The sequence below is a fragment of the Balaenoptera borealis genome, assembly GCF_965194805.1.
Source record: "Balaenoptera borealis genome assembly, chromosome: 9".
Classification (NCBI taxonomy): Eukaryota; Metazoa; Chordata; class Mammalia; order Artiodactyla; family Balaenopteridae; genus Balaenoptera; species Balaenoptera borealis.
In genome coordinates, this window is record NC_138873.1 from 90,951,974 (window position 1) to 90,964,966 (window position 12,993).

Below are 12,993 nucleotides of genomic sequence, written 5' to 3' on the forward strand. Positions count from 1 at the left end.
GTCTCCTTACTTTCGTTGGATTTTTAAATTTAATTTTTATTTTTTATTGGAGTAATTTTCCACTGTGTACGTGGACCACTTCTTCTTTGTGCATTCCTCGGTTGATGGACATTTTCATTGCTTCCAAGTGTTGGCTATGGTAAATATTGTTGGAGTGCAGGATTGCCAGCCTGTGACTTTTGGATTCTCATTTTCTCAGGTGATAGGCCCAGCAGTGGGTGTGATTGATTGACTGGTAGCACCGTGTTTCCCTTTTCAAAGCACCTTCTTTGTGTTTTCATTAGTGGCTCTTACCACGTCCCCCTTAGAATTGAGGGTACGCAGTTCTCCACAATCGCTTCAGCATTTATTGTTTACAGCATTGATGCTAATGGCCCTTCTGGCTGCTGTGAGCTGATAGGTTTTTGTAATTTGGGTTTGCATGTCTTTGAACATTCGTAAAACTCATCATTTTTCTCCGCCGTTTTCTTTTCCGTTAAAAAAAGGAAACAATTGGCAGTACAATATAACTCTTGAAATTGTCTTCTTTGAAGGTTGCCCTCTTTTGAATTATTTGGTCGATTTTCCACCCCAGCGTTTTTTTAGAGAGCAGGTGTCATTTCCCGAACTGCAAGTTTGGTGAATATTTAGTGACCTTTAGCAATGGGTTTAAAGCTGCTGTTGTGGGAAGCGGCCTCTAGGAGGCAGCATTTCCCCATTCCCAAATCTGGGGAGTAGGGCAGCAGAGCCTTTCTGGAAGTCGTGTTCCTAGGTTGTAAATTACATTGGAATGTGCGTGGCGAAACCCCCACAAGTTTATGTGTCATTATTTCTTCTTGGTTTTTAAAAGTGTTTTAATTGGGGTAAAGCTTAGAATATTGTTTGTCCTAGGTGTACACAATCTGGTTCATTTGTACATTATATATGTCTATTCAAGTACAGATCCTCTTCCCATGTAAAATGTTACAGAGGGTTCCGCAGACTTCCCTTGCTATATGGTTGGTCTTTTTGAGATATGTATATCATATGTGTTTGTATACATATAGTAACACTAATCTTAATTTATCCATTCCCCCCACCGGTCGTTTTAGATGAGCATAGTTTGTTTTCTAAATCTGTGAGTGTCTTTCTCTGTGGAAATATGTTCATTTGTGTCAGTTATTAGATAACGCCTATAAGTGCTATCATAGAACACAGGTCTTTTGCTTTCCAACTTACCTCATCTTTCGTGATTATCTCCAGACTCATTTGTGGTGCCTCAAAGAGCAATGGTTCATTGTCTTCCATGGCTCATATTCCATTGTGTACATGGACCACTTCTTCTTTATCCATTTACCTGTTGTTGGACATTTTGATTGCTTCACTGTCTTGGCTATTGTGAATAAGGCTGCACTGCAGCTTTTGCGGCCTGTGTCTTCTCGATTCTTGTCTTCTCAGGTGAGAGGTCCAATGGTGCGCCTGCTGGATTGAATAGTACCTCCATTTTTACTTTTAAACACAGCTCCTTTCTGTTCTCATTATTGGCTGTTACCCCTTTACGTCTCACCAGCAGGCAGAGGGTACACAGTTCTCTAAAACCCCTTCAGCATTTATTGTTTGTAGACTTTTTGCTGATGGTCAGTCGACTGGTGTAAGTTGAAACTTTTTGTAGATTAGATTGCATGCGTCTAACACTCCCTGAGGTTGAGCTTTTATCCATTTTCCTTTTTTTTAAAAAGAGTGTGAGTAAAACTTAACTCTTCCTAATCTCTTCTTGAAACATTTGCCTGTTTTGAATTTTTTGCCCATTCCCTACTTCAGCACAAATATTTAGGGCAAGTGTCCTTTACAGCCCTGAGTCCTTGTGAATGTTAAGTGACCATTGGCTGTGACTTTAAAGCTGCTCTTGCAGGATACGGCCACAAGGTGGCAGCATTTCTCCTTTACCAAATTTGGTTACTAGGGAAACAGAGCCTTAATGGAAGTGGTGTTCTAGGTTGTATATTAGAATGGAATGTGCCAGGAAAAAGCCCTTTAACTTTATGTCTCATTACTTCTTGTTCATATTTGTAATTTACTTTTTATTTTTTATCCCAGCAAATTTGATTACAATGGTTTGTTTGTTCTAGGTGTGCAAGATGTGGTTCTTTCACACATATACGTGTATCTATTCTTCCTCGCATCCTTTGCCAATGTAGGTTATGACACAATGTTGAGCAGTCTTCTCCTGGTCTTCCGTACGTCTTTGGTGGTTATATATTTCACATGGTTTGTATATCTCTGTTAACCCCAATATGGTAATGTATCCAATCCTCATCCCTTTCTATTTGGTGAACCATAAGTTTTTTAATGAATCTGTGATTGCCTTTCTCTGTGGAAATATCTTCATTGGTATCAATTTTTAAGTAACTCCTGAAAGTGATATGATAGGATATGTGCCTTTTGCTTTCTCACTTACTACACTTGGCGTGATTACGTCTAGACTCATCTATGGTGCTGCAAATGGCATTGTTTCATTTTTTTCACTAGCGAATATTCCATCTGTACATGGAGGAGTTCTTCTTTGCCCACCCATCTGTTGGTGGTCTTTTTGGTTACTTCCATATCTTGGCTATTGTAATACTGGGCAATGCAGATTTGCCTGCCTGTGTCTTTCCAATTCTCTCTTCTTAGATTATAGGTGGAGGAGTGGGCCTGCTGGATCATATGGTAGCTCAATGTTGACCTTTTTAAGGCACCTCCATTCTGTTCTCATTCGTGGCCCTTTCCAACTTCCGTCCCCCTTGAAGTTGAGGGTATGCATTTCTCCACAACACCTTCAGCATTTATTGTTTGTAGTTTTCTTGCTCATGGTTATTCTGACAAGTGTGAGCTGATACCTCTTTGTGGTTGAATTCGCATGTGCCTCATAATCCGTTGAAATTGAGCTTTAAGGCATGTCCTTTTTATTTTTCAAGCAGTGATTACCCCTTAGTTCTTCAAAGTGTTCTCTTAAAGTACGTGTCACCTTTTGAAATGTTTTGGCCGTTACCTCCCTGAAGACATTTTGAGGGCAGGTTTCATTTACAGTTCTGCAGTACTTGTTCCTATGAAATGACCATTAGCACAGGCTTTAAAACTGCTTTTGCAGGTAACTGCCAGAGGGCGGCAGCCTTTCTATGTTCCCCACCCTGGTAACTAGGGAAAAGCCCTTGCGGCCTGTGGTGTTTCTCGGTTATAAATTAGAGTGGAGTGTGCCCGGACAAACCCACACAAGCTGATGTCTCCTTACTTTCGTTGGATTTTTAAATTTAATTTTTATTTTTTATTGGAGTAATTTTCCACTGTGTACGTGGACCACTTCTTCTTTGTGCATTCCTCGGTTGATGGACATTTTCATTGCTTCCAAGTGTTGGCTATGGTAAATATTGTTGGAGTGCAGGATTGCCAGCCTGTGACTTTTGGATTCTCATTTTCTCAGGTGATAGGCCCAGCAGTGGGTGTGATTGATTGACTGGTAGCACCGTGTTTCCCTTTTCAAAGCACCTTCTTTGTGTTTTCATTAGTGGCTCTTACCACGTCCCCCTTAGAATCGAGGGTACGCATTTCTCCACAATCGCTTCAGCATTTATTGTTTACAGCATTGATGCTAATGGCCCTTCTGGCTGCTGTGAGCTGATAGGTTTTTGTAATTTGGGTTTGCATGTCTTTGAACATTCATAAAACTCATCATTTTTCTCCGCCGTTTTCTTTTCCGTTAAAAAAAGGAAACAATTGGCAGTACAATATAACTCTTGAAATTGTCTTCTTTGAAGGTTGCCCTCTTTTGAATTATTTCGTCGATTTTCCACCCCAGCGTTTTTTTCGAGAGCAGGTGTCATTTCCCGAACTGCAAGTTTGGTGAATATTTAGTGACCTTTAGCAATGGGTTTAAAGCTGCTGTTGTGGGAAGCGGCCTCTAGGAGGCAGCATTTCCCCATTCCCAAATCTGGGGAGTAGGGCAGCAGAGCCTTTCTGGAAGTCGTGTTCCTAGGTTGTAAATTACATTGGAATGTGCATGGCGAAACCCCCACAAGTTTATGTGTCATTATTTCTTCTTGGTTTTTAAAAGTGTTTTAATTGGGGTAAAGCTTAGAATATTGTTTGTCCTAGGTGTACACAATCTGGTTCATTTGTACATTATATATGTCTATTCAAGTACAGATCCTCTTCCCATGTAAAATGTTACAGAGGGTTCCGCAGACTTCCCTTGCTATATGGTTGGTCTTTTTGAGATATGTATATCATATGTGTTTGTATACATATAGTAACACTAATCTTAATTTATCCATTCCCCCCACCGGTCGTTTTAGATGAGCATAGTTTGTTTTCTAAATCTGTGAGTGTCTTTCTCTGTGGAAATATGTTCATTTGTGTCAGTTATTAGATAACGCCTATAAGTGCTATCATAGAACACAGGTCTTTTGCTTTCCAACTTACCTCATCTTTCGTGATTATCTCCAGACTCATTTGTGGTGCCTCAAAGAGCAATGGTTCATTGTCTTCCATGGCTCATATTCCATTGTGTACATGGACCACTTCTTCTTTATCCATTTACCTGTTGTTGGACATTTTGATTGCTTCACTGTCTTGGCTATTGTGAATAAGGCTGCACTGCAGCTTTTGCGGCCTGTGTCTTCTCGATTCTTGTCTTCTCAGGTGAGAGGTCCAATGGTGCGCCTGCTGGATTGAATAGTACCTCCATTTTTACTTTTAAACGCAGCTCCTTTCTGTTCTCATTATTGGCTGTTACCCCTTTACGTCTCACCAGCAGGCAGAGGGTACACAGTTCTCTAAAACCCCTTCAGCATTTATTGTTTGTAGACTTTTTGCTGATGGTCAGTCGACTGGTGTAAGTTGAAACTTTTTGTAGATTAGATTGCATGCGTCTAACACTCCCTGAGGTTGAGCTTTTATCCATTTTCCTTTTTTTTAAAAAGAGTGTGAGTAAAACTTAACTCTTCCTAATCTCTTCTTGAAACATTTGCCTGTTTTGAATTTTTTGCCCATTCCCTACTTCAGCACAAATATTTAGGGCAAGTGTCCTTTACAGCCCTGAGTCCTTGTGAATGTTAAGTGACCATTGGCTGTGACTTTAAAGCTGCTCTTGCAGGATACGGCCACAAGGTGGCAGCATTTCTCCTTTACCAAATTTGGTTACTAGGGAAACAGAGCCTTAATGGAAGTGGTGTTCTAGGTTGTATATTAGAATGGAATGTGCCAGGAAAAAGCCCTTTAACTTTATGTCTCATTACTTCTTGTTCATATTTGTAATTTACTTTTTATTTTTTATCCCAGCAAATTTGATTACAATGGTTTGTTTGTTCTAGGTGTGCAAGATGTGGTTCTTTCACACATATACGTGTATCTATTCTTCCTCGCATCCTTTGCCAATGTAGGTTATGACACAATGTTGAGCAGTCTTCTCCTGGTCTTCCGTACGTCTTTGGTGGTTATATATTTCACATGGTTTGTATATCTCTGTTAACCCCAATATGGTAATGTATCCAATCCTCATCCCTTTCTATTTGGTGAACCATAAGTTTTTTAATGAATCTGTGATTGCCTTTCTCTGTGGAAATATCTTCATTGGTATCAATTTTTAAGTAACTCCTGAAAGTGATATGATAGGATATGTGCCTTTTGCTTTCTCACTTACTACACTTGGCGTGATTACGTCTAGACTCATCTATGGTGCTGCAAATGGCATTGTTTCATTTTTTTCACTAGCGAATATTCCATCTGTACATGGAGGAGTTCTTCTTTGCCCACCCATCTGTTGGTGGTCTTTTTGGTTACTTCCATATCTTGGCTATTGTAATACTGGGCAATGCAGATTTGCCTGCCTGTGTCTTTCCAATTCTCTCTTCTTAGATTATAGGTGGAGGAGTGGGCCTGCTGGATCATATGGTAGCTCAATGTTGACCTTTTTAAGGCACCTCCATTCTGTTCTCATTCGTGGCCCTTTCCAACTTACGTCCCCCTTGAAGTTGAGGGTATGCATTTCTCCACAACACCTTCAGCATTTATTGTTTGTAGTTTTCTTGCTCATGGTTATTCTGACAAGTGTGAGCTGATACCTCTTTGTGGTTGAATTCGCATGTGCCTCATAATCCGTTGAAATTGAGCTTTAAGGCATGTCCTTTTTATTTTTCAAGCAGTGATTACCCCTTAGTTCTTCAAAGTGTTCTCTTAAAGTACGTGTCACCTTTTGAAATGTTTTGGCCGTTACCTCCCTGAAGACATTTTGAGGGCAGGTTTCATTTACAGTTCTGCAGTACTTGTTCCTATGAAATGACCATTAGCACAGGCTTTAAAACTGCTTTTGCAGGTAACTGCCAGAGGGCGGCAGCCTTTCTATGTTCCCCACCCTGGTAACTAGGGAAAAGCCCTTGCGGCCTGTGGTGTTTCTCGGTTATAAATTAGAGTGGAGTGTGCCTGGACAAACCCACACAAGCTGATGTCTCCTTACTTTCGTTGGATTTTTAAATTTAATTTTTATTTTTTATTGGAGTAATTTTCCACTGTGTACGTGGACCACTTCTTCTTTGTGCATTCCTCGGTTGATGGACATTTTCATTGCTTCCAAGTGTTGGCTATGGTAAATATTGTTGGAGTGCAGGATTGCCAGCCTGTGACTTTTGGATTCTCATTTTCTCAGGTGATAGGCCCAGCAGTGGGTGTGATTGATTGACTGGTAGCACCGTGTTTCCCTTTTCAAAGCACCTTCTTTGTGTTTTCATTAGTGGCTCTTACCACGTCCCCCTTAGAATCGAGGGTACGCATTTCTCCACAATCGCTTCAGCATTTATTGTTTACAGCATTGATGCTAATGGCCCTTCTGGCTGCTGTGAGCTGATAGGTTTTTGTAATTTGGGTTTGCATGTCTTTGAACATTCGTAAAACTCATCATTTTTCTCCGCCGTTTTCTTTTCCGTTAAAAAAAGGAAACAATTGGCAGTACAATATAACTCTTGAAATTGTCTTCTTTGAAGGTTGCCCTCTTTTGAATTATTTGGTCGATTTTCCACCCCAGCGTTTTTTTAGAGAGCAGGTGTCATTTCCCGAACTGCAAGTTTGGTGAATATTTAGTGACCTTTAGCAATGGGTTTAAAGCTGCTGTTGTGGGAAGCGGCCTCTAGGAGGCAGCATTTCCCCATTCCCAAATCTGGGGAGTAGGGCAGCAGAGCCTTTCTGGAAGTCGTGTTCCTAGGTTGTAAATTACATTGGAATGTGCGTGGCGAAACCCCCACAAGTTTATGTGTCATTATTTCTTCTTGGTTTTTAAAAGTGTTTTAATTGGGGTAAAGCTTAGAATATTGTTTGTCCTAGGTGTACACAATCTGGTTCATTTGTACATTATATATGTCTATTCAAGTACAGATCCTCTTCCCATGTAAAATGTTACAGAGGGTTCCGCAGACTTCCCTTGCTATATGGTTGGTCTTTTTGAGATATGTATATCATATGTGTTTGTATACATATAGTAACACTAATCTTAATTTATCCATTCCCCCCACCGGTCGTTTTAGATGAGCATAGTTTGTTTTCTAAATCTGTGAGTGTCTTTCTCTGTGGAAATATGTTCATTTGTGTCAGTTATTAGATAACGCCTATAAGTGCTATCATAGAACACAGGTCTTTTGCTTTCCAACTTACCTCATCTTTCGTGATTATCTCCAGACTCATTTGTGGTGCCTCAAAGAGCAATGGTTCATTGTCTTCCATGGCTCATATTCCATTGTGTACATGGACCACTTCTTCTTTATCCATTTACCTGTTGTTGGACATTTTGATTGCTTCACTGTCTTGGCTATTGTGAATAAGGCTGCACTGCAGCTTTTGCGGCCTGTGTCTTCTCGATTCTTGTCTTCTCAGGTGAGAGGTCCAATGGTGCGCCTGCTGGATTGAATAGTACCTCCATTTTTACTTTTAAACACAGCTCCTTTCTGTTCTCATTATTGGCTGTTACACCTTTACGTCTCACCAGCAGGCAGAGGGTACACAGTTCTCTAAAACCCCTTCAGCATTTATTGTTTGTAGACTTTTTGCTGATGGTCAGTCGACTGGTGTAAGTTGAAACTTTTTGTAGATTAGATTGCATGCGTCTAACACTCCCTGAGGTTGAGCTTTTATCCATTTTCCTTTTTTTTAAAAAGAGTGTGAGTAAAACTTAACTCTTCCTAATCTCTTCTTGAAACATTTGCCTGTTTTGAATTTTTTGCCCATTCCCTACTTCAGCACAAATATTTAGGGCAAGTGTCCTTTACAGCCCTGAGTCCTTGTGAATGTTAAGTGACCATTGGCTGTGACTTTAAAGCTGCTCTTGCAGGATACGGCCACAAGGTGGCAGCATTTCTCCTTTACCAAATTTGGTTACTAGGGAAACAGAGCCTTAATGGAAGTGGTGTTCTAGGTTGTATATTAGAATGGAATGTGCCAGGAAAAAGCCCTTTAACTTTATGTCTCATTACTTCTTGTTCATATTTGTAATTTACTTTTTATTTTTTATCCCAGCAAATTTGATTACAATGGTTTGTTTGTTCTAGGTGTGCAAGATGTGGTTCTTTCACACATATACGTGTATCTATTCTTCCTCGCATCCTTTGCCAATGTAGGTTATGACACAATGTTGAGCAGTCTTCTCCTGGTCTTCCGTACGTCTTTGGTGGTTATATATTTCACATGGTTTGTATATCTCTGTTAACCCCAATATGGTAATGTATCCAATCCTCATCCCTTTCTATTTGGTGAACCATAAGTTTTTTAATGAATCTGTGATTGCCTTTCTCTGTGGAAATATCTTCATTGGTATCAATTTTTAAGTAACTCCTGAAAGTGATATGATAGGATATGTGCCTTTTGCTTTCTCACTTACTACACGTGGCGTGATTACGTCTAGACTCATCTATGGTGCTGCAAATGGCATTGTTTCATTTTTTTCACTAGCGAATATTCCATCTGTACATGGAGGAGTTCTTCTTTGCCCACCCATCTGTTGGTGGTCTTTTTGGTTACTTCCATATCTTGGCTATTGTAATACTGGGCAATGCAGATTTGCCTGCCTGTGTCTTTCCAATTCTCTCTTCTTAGATTATAGGTGGAGGAGTGGGCCTGCTGGATCATATGGTAGCTCAATGTTGACCTTTTTAAGGCACCTCCATTCTGTTCTCATTCGTGGCCCTTTCCAACTTCCGTCCCCCTTGAAGTTGAGGGTATGCATTTCTCCACAACACCTTCAGCATTTATTGTTTGTAGTTTTCTTGCTCATGGTTATTCTGACAAGTGTGAGCTGATACCTCTTTGTGGTTGAATTCGCATGTGCCTCATAATCCGTTGAAATTGAGCTTTAAGGCATGTCCTTTTTATTTTTCAAGCAGTGATTACCCCTTAGTTCTTCAAAGTGTTCTCTTAAAGTACGTGTCACCTTTTGAAATGTTTTGGCCGTTACCTCCCTGAAGACATTTTGAGGGCAGGTTTCATTTACAGTTCTGCAGTACTTGTTCCTATGAAATGACCATTAGCACAGGCTTTAAAACTGCTTTTGCAGGTAACTGCCAGAGGGCGGCAGCCTTTCTATGTTCCCCACCCTGGTAACTAGGGAAAAGCCCTTGCGGCCTGTGGTGTTTCTCGGTTATAAATTAGAGTGGAGTGTGCCCGGACAAACCCACACAAGCTGATGTCTCCTTACTTTTGTTGGATTTTTAAATTTAATTTTTATTTTTTATTGGAGTAATTTTCCACTGTGTACGTGGACCACTTCTTCTTTGTGCATTCCTCGGTTGATGGACATTTTCATTGCTTCCAAGTGTTGGCTATGGTAAATATTGTTGGAGTGCAGGATTGCCAGCCTGTGACTTTTTGATTCTCATTTTCTCAGGTGATAGGCCCAGCAGTGGGTGTGATTGATTGACTGGTAGCACCGTGTTTCCCTTTTCAAAGCACCCTCTTTGTGTTTTCATTAGTGGCTCTTACCACGTCCCCCTTAGAGTCGAGGGTACGCATTTCTCCACAATCGCTTCAGCATTTATTGTTTACAGCATTTATGCTAATGGCCCTTCTGGCTGCTGTGAGCTGATAGGTTTTTGTAATTTGGGTTTGCATGTCTTTGAACATTCGTAAAACTCATCATTTTTCTCCGCCGTTTTCTTTTCCGTTAAAAAAAGGAAACAATTGGCAGTACAATATAACTCTTGAAATTGTCTTCTTTGAAGGTTGCCCTCTTTTGAATTATTTCGTCGATTTTCCACCCCAGCGTTTTTTTAGAGAGCAGGTGTCATTTCCCGAACTGCAAGTTTGGTGAATATTTAGTGACCTTTAGCAATGGGTTTAAAGCTGCTGTTGTGGGAAGCGGCCTCTAGGAGGCAGCATTTCCCCATTCCCAAATCTGGGGAGTAGGGCAGCAGAGCCTTTCTGGAAGTCGTGTTCCTAGGTTGTAAATTACATTGGAATGTGCGTGGCGAAACCCCCACAAGTTTATGTGTCATTATTTCTTCTTGGTTTTTAAAAGTGTTTTAATTGGGGTAAAGCTTAGAATATTGTTTGTCCTAGGTGTACACAATCTGGTTCATTTGTACATTATATATGTCTATTCAAGTACAGATCCTCTTCCCATGTAAAATGTTACAGAGGGTTCCGCAGACTTCCCTTGCTATATGGTTGGTCTTTTTGAGATATGTATATCATATGTGTTTGTATACATATAGTAACACTAATCTTAATTTATCCATTCCCCCCACCGGTCGTTTTAGATGAGCATAGTTTGTTTTCTAAATCTGTGAGTGTCTTTCTCTGTGGAAATATGTTCATTTGTGTCAGTTATTAGATAACGCCTATAAGTGCTATCATAGAACACAGGTCTTTTGCTTTCCAACTTACCTCATCTTTCGTGATTATCTCCAGACTCATTTGTGGTGCCTCAAAGAGCAATGGTTCATTGTCTTCCATGGCTCATATTCCATTGTGTACATGGACCACTTCTTCTTTATCCATTTACCTGTTGTTGGACATTTTGATTGCTTCACTGTCTTGGCTATTGTGAATAAGGCTGCACTGCAGCTTTTGCGGCCTGTGTCTTCTCGATTCTTGTCTTCTCAGGTGAGAGGTCCAATGGTGCGCCTGCTGGATTGAATAGTACCTCCATTTTTACTTTTAAACACAGCTCCTTTCTGTTCTCATTATTGGCTGTTACCCCTTTACGTCTCACCAGCAGGCAGAGGGTACACAGTTCTCTAAAACCCCTTCAGCATTTATTGTTTGTAGACTTTTTGCTGATGGTCAGTCGACTGGTGTAAGTTGAAACTTTTTGTAGATTAGATTGCATGCGTCTAACACTCCCTGAGGTTGAGCTTTTATCCATTTTCCTTTTTTTTAAAAAGAGTGTGAGTAAAACTTAACTCTTCCTAATCTCTTCTTGAAACATTTGCCTGTTTTGAATTTTTTGCCCATTCCCTACTTCAGCACAAATATTTAGGGCAAGTGTCCTTTACAGCCCTGAGTCCTTGTGAATGTTAAGTGACCATTGGCTGTGACTTTAAAGCTGCTCTTGCAGGATACGGCCACAAGGTGGCAGCATTTCTCCTTTACCAAATTTGGTTACTAGGGAAACAGAGCCTTAATGGAAGTGGTGTTCTAGGTTGTATATTAGAATGGAATGTGCCAGGAAAAAGCCCTTTAACTTTATGTCTCATTACTTCTTGTTCATATTTGTAATTTACTTTTTATTTTTTATCCCAGCAAATTTGATTACAATGGTTTGTTTGTTCTAGGTGTGCAAGATGTGGTTCTTTCACACATATACGTGTATCTATTCTTCCTCGCATCCTTTGCCAATGTAGGTTATGACACAATGTTGAGCAGTCTTCTCCTGGTCTTCCGTACGTCTTTGGTGGTTATATATTTCACATGGTTTGTATATCTCTGTTAACCCCAATATGGTAATGTATCCAATCCTCATCCCTTTCTATTTGGTGAACCATAAGTTTTTTAATGAATCTGTGATTGCCTTTCTCTGTGGAAATATCTTCATTGGTATCAATTTTTAAGTAACTCCTGAAAGTGATATGATAGGATATGTGCCTTTTGCTTTCTCACTTACTACACTTGGCGTGATTACGTCTAGACTCATCTATGGTGCTGCAAATGGCATTGTTTCATTTTTTTCACTAGCGAATATTCCATCTGTACATGGAGGAGTTCTTCTTTGCCCACCCATCTGTTGGTGGTCTTTTTGGTTACTTCCATATCTTGGCTATTGTAATACTGGGCAATGCAGATTTGCCTGCCTGTGTCTTTCCAATTCTCTCTTCTTAGATTATAGGTGGAGGAGTGGGCCTGCTGGATCATATGGTAGCTCAATGTTGACCTTTTTAAGGCACCTCCATTCTGTTCTCATTCGTGGCCCTTTCCAACTTACGTCCCCCTTGAAGTTGAGGGTATGCATTTCTCCACAACACCTTCAGCATTTATTGTTTGTAGTTTTCTTGCTCATGGTTATTCTGACAAGTGTGAGCTGATACCTCTTTGTGGTTGAATTCGCATGTGCCTCATAATCCGTTGAAATTGAGCTTTAAGGCATGTCCTTTTTATTTTTCAAGCAGTGATTACCCCTTAGTTCTTCAAAGTGTTCTCTTAAAGTACGTGTCACCTTTTGAAATGTTTTGGCCGTTACCTCCCTGAAGACATTTTGAGGGCAGGTTTCATTTACAGTTCTGCAGTACTTGTTCCTATGAAATGACCATTAGCACAGGCTTTAAAACTGCTTTTGCAGGTAACTGCCAGAGGGCGGCAGCCTTTCTATGTTCCCCACCCTGGTAACTAGGGAAAAGCCCTTGCGGCCTGTGGTGTTTCTCGGTTATAAATTAGAGTGGAGTGTGCCCGGACAAACCCACACAAGCTGATGTCTCCTTACTTTCGTTGGATTTTTAAATTTAATTTTTATTTTTTATTGGAGTAATTTTCCACTGTGTACGTGGACCACTTCTTCTTTGTGCATTCCTCGGTTGATGGACATTTTCA